The 4,621-nt window shown below is 49.1% G+C and overlaps 1 pseudogene; it reads right to left on the minus strand.

The window, feature by feature from the left end:
* Positions 1 to 2,568: 2,568 nt before the first annotated feature.
* On the minus strand, positions 2,569 to 4,048 carry LOC125523082 (annotated as a pseudogene).
* Positions 4,049 to 4,621: the final 573 nt, after the last annotated feature.

Genomic DNA, 4,621 nt, shown 5'->3' on the forward strand with positions numbered 1-4,621 from the left:
CCGTCGACTCCTCAGAAGACGGCTCTTCGCCCTGGGGTCTTGAGGGGCGCAGCCTGCCCCGATGTCTTGAAAGGTTATGGGACTCGGGTTTGCCTACCCGTGGCCCATTACTCCGACACCAACCAAAAAAGCTTGATACATCATAAACTCACCAGTTTTGAATAACAAGATTTGCGAGGACAGAAAACTCTCTAACCTCATGGCACCGCTAGAAGAACAAGGGGAAATTTATTCTCACAAAATTATGATGATCACTAGACGTTGACGAAGACCATAAAGATTTTGAAGATCCAAGGTCCCCACTTATCAGTGCCAAGATGGCAACCAGAGGCAAGGGGACTTAAATTTCTCAGATCGCGGTGGCGACGGAAGAAAACCCTCTTACACCAAGTCAAATAATTTTGGCCGGTAGTTTTTTTTTTCCAAATCTCTCGCAAGCCCACAAACAAACAAATGAAAAAACAAAATATGGGCCAAGCCCACATCCTGCGGCTAGAAACAGGCTGACGGAAAAAGGAAAACAAGGAGGCTGAAACAATGGTCGTGATGAAGGAATCACATGCATAACGATGCGGATGATTCTTGATAAAGAAAAGCAGAACAATGCGGATCGGAGTTAGGACGAGATTTACAACAGAGAACAGATCAAATAAGGATCCCATGGTCCAAAATTTAGATCTGAGGTAGCTATTTCACATCTGAAATAGCAAAACTATAACATTATAGTCCATATTAGACTTTTCACTTCGGCAATAACTCCAGTGGATATAAACAGAAACTATATAACTCAATTATGATATAACTAGCAAAACGGCCGTGCGTTGTAATGGAAGAAAAAAGCATAATCTGCAACACGACCACATTTTGCAGCATCACCGAGATACACTATCACTCTCATTTTCATGAAATCATAAATAATTTTTGAAAATCATGAGCATTTTTTTAGAATTGTGAATATTTTTCAAATTCCTTAACATTTTTACAGTTTTTTGAATTTTTTCTAAAATCATGAACATTTATGAAATTTTCAAACATTTTCTAACAATTGTGAACAGTTTTTAAAATATTTTTCTTGAATAGGCGAACATTTCTTGAATCGCCGAACATTTTCTTGAAATTGGTGGAACAAATTTACGAAGATTTTTAGAAATGCATGATCATTTTTTTAATCAGCGAACATTTTATGAATCAATAAACTATTTGTAAGTCAACAGTTTTTGAATATTTACTATATTTTTCAGTTCATGAACATTTTTCATACACAATATTTTTATAAAATCCTGAACATTTTTTGATTTCTCAAACATTTTGTTTTCAAAATTGTGATTATTTTTTGAATATGCAAACATTTTAGAAAATCCGAAAAGATTTATGAATTATTAAAAAATAGAAACTCTTTTTATTTTTTGGAACTTTTTTAAAGTCCGAAATTATTTAAAGTAGAAAATACAAAGACGGAAAAGGAAAACAAAAAATATAAAACGAAATTTTAAAAACAGGCCACCCAAACAGGCATGCAGTGTCTTCTCCTAGCGTGCAAAGCGTAGTATAGAAGGTTTCTACTGCATGGGTCATCCCAGGCGAAGATTCCTCTGTGTGAAACGTTTTTTATCACTTATAGGTTGCATCCGTAGGTAATATTTTGTAAATTTGGGGGGGATCTCCGGTTGCTGCTCACTGGAGGAAGGCGGCGGCGGCGCTGACCGCATGGTGCGAGCGCGCGCTCGCACGCAGGTGGTCGAGCGCATTCAGCCGACCGCTAGGAATGGCGTAGGTGTCGCAGCAGAGGTGGAGAGGGAGCCGAGGAGGAGACCGGGCGATGAATGGGCGGCGTGCTCGCCGGCATTAGCTGATGGCGCAGTGGCCGGTGTCGAGTGCCAGGCCGGAATAGGGGTAGCTAGGTTATAGGGACTAGGTGGGCTGCGGGGATGGTTGGGCCGACCTGGCAGGCTGTTGTTCCTCTATCTTATTCTCTTTTCTTTCTATTTATTAAATTTAAAAGAGAGCAAAAGGGAAAGATGGTTAGGAATGGGTTTTTGGCAAGGAGCTATTTTTTCCGGACTCACAAAAATGTGGTTGATTCAGGAAAAATAGAAATGAGCATAAGCGAAAGGTTTAAATTAAAACTCATTTGAATTTAATTAAATGGGTTTGAACTAGAAGTTGGATTTAGGTTTTCCCACAATTGATGAAAATTTCCATGTTAATTGCACTTTGCACAATCTGAATATTGTTAGATCAATCTGAGTATAGGAAGAAGCCTCTAGGTTGCCACTTTTACATGTATGAGCGGTCGACATGGCCAATGTTCAAACCGTAGCAACGCACGAGCCTTTTTGCTAGTTATTAAAAAAGTAATAGATTATAGTTCATATTATTATTTCACTTGATAATAAGCCCGGACGACATAAACCGAATAACATGGCCGGGTGTATTTAAAGTCGAAGAGAAGCTTAAGCTGGTCTCTCGACAAGCTTAAGCCACGAAGAACTGACCCTTTATTACCCCATTCGCAAACGTTCAAGACACCCACGTGCGATGCGTGTGTAATGCACCCATGATGATCAGTTATAAGCAACTCTTGGGGACGAACCCGACCTTGCCTCCACGCAGGTCGTAAGCCACCTCCGTCGTCGCCTGAGCCAAGGTGCCGATAACCGTGATGCCCCGTGCGTGCGCCGGCACCGGCGCGAACGCGAGGCACCCGACGGAGAAGATGTTACCGCGGTCCTTGAAGTACATCGTCTGCTGGACGCCGGGCTCCAGGCCCGCACCGCCCTCGAAGGTGAGCTCGACCGCCGGCACCCCGACGCTGCTCTGGCCGGTGAAATTGTAGCACGTGTCGAGCTCGCCGTACGGCGGCGCCACAGGGTACTGCCCCATCCACCCCCTGAACTGATCGCGGAGGGCCGCATAGACCTTCGGCTGCAGGTAGGTGAACGTGGTGTGCAGCTCCATCAGCGCGTCGCCGGCGAGTGCGTGAGGCGGAACCGGGATGTCCACCCGGCCGACGCTCACGCCGACGAGCCGGAGGAAGTACAGGTTCGGGCGGGAGGCTTTGCTCTTTAGGGTGGCGTAGCTCACTATGTTCGGGCGCGTGGCCCGAAGGAGAGGAAGCCCGCCGAGTAGGGGAAGGCCGAGGGCAGGCAGTAGGAGAAGGCGACCGTGTCCGGCGACAGAACGACCCGCGACGCCAGCGAGTGGGGGTCCCGGCTGAGGTCGAGGACTCCCGACGAGCTGCCCACCGTGCTGGCGCCGCGCGTCTCCAAGCAGACGAACCTGAAATCGTCCACGGCGACGGACCGCGAGACCGTGAGCGTGTCGGTGACGAAGGTGGCGTTGAGCACGACGGCGCCCTTCTTTGTCAGGGTCGCCGTGCAGCTGGGTCCGGAGCAGTCGCTCAGCGGGCATTTTCTCGAGCCGCACGGGATCTGGGCGAGGGAAGACGACCGGGACGGGTCGAAGAGCCGCTTCTTGCCGCACCGGCCCCCGGCGCATGGCTCGCACCGGAGGAGCGTGGCTCCCACGGTGGCCGTGTCGAATCCCACCGTGAGTCTCTGCACCGGGGTGCCGTAGCTGACGGTGACGTGGTACTCTGATGCGCCCGGAAGAGACTGGAGTGGGGTTCCGATCGAGGGGATCGTCACCCCGGACTTTTTATAGTCGCCTGAGTCGCCGAAGAGGGCGCGCAGGCGGAGGGCGTCGCCGATCGAGGGCATGCTTTGGCCCGAACCGGCACCGGCGCCAGAAGCAGGAGCGCACGGGCTAAGCCGATGCATTACTGGCAGCCGTCCTCCGTCTCCGGAAAAATGACCACAACCACAAGTTCATTAGCAGCATGAGAGGTTTGGTTCTGGGTTCTGATGCAGAGATAGATGCAAGGCACTTCACCAGAAGGGACGGGCGAGCAGGTCGACGGACTCCTCGGATCGGATGAGAGGACAACAAAGTGCTTTCCACCATTGGTGTAGCTGGTGTGGTAAGAGCTGCCAAGGTGAGCAGCAGCAAGAATCAGACAGAAAAGCAGAGAGGGAATGGCGGAAGCCATTGCTTGTTGTGCTATGTAATGGCGGTAAAGTTGCATGGTACCTCGTAGAAACCTGCCCTATATATAGCCGTAACATCCAGCTAGGTCGCCAGCGTTTGAAACTGTCATCTCTCCTCCTACGACGCCCGACGACGGGGATCAGTCTTTTGTCGTGTGTTCTCCTATGACGATCAGCCCAAAGCCAGGTACATACAAGCGCTTGTGCCTGCGGAAATGGATAGGGATTTACGCCCATCCTTCCAAAATGGGAGGAGAATTTTACACAGCTAGCTACTAGCCGGAAGAATGAGCGATCAAGGTATCCATATCAATAGCTTCATTGCTAGCTGTTAGAGCATGCGCACTATCTTAGCTGCATGCTGGAAAAAACTTCTTTTTTTGTGCACGCAGAGCCGAAATGGGCGCTCCAGCAACCGCGCAATAATCACACGCGCGGTATAATGGGTTCAGCGCGCGGAGGAAAACGGCATTGGGCGATGCTTATTTCATGCCCCCGTTCCCGCGCGCTGGATAACAACGACTCGCGTGCAACTTCACCAACCGCTAGATCTGAAACCTCCAGGCGCTCGGGCC

This window comes from Triticum urartu, chromosome 7, assembly GCF_003073215.2.
Source record: "Triticum urartu cultivar G1812 chromosome 7, Tu2.1, whole genome shotgun sequence".
In the NCBI taxonomy this organism is placed as follows: Eukaryota; Viridiplantae; Streptophyta; class Magnoliopsida; order Poales; family Poaceae; genus Triticum; species Triticum urartu.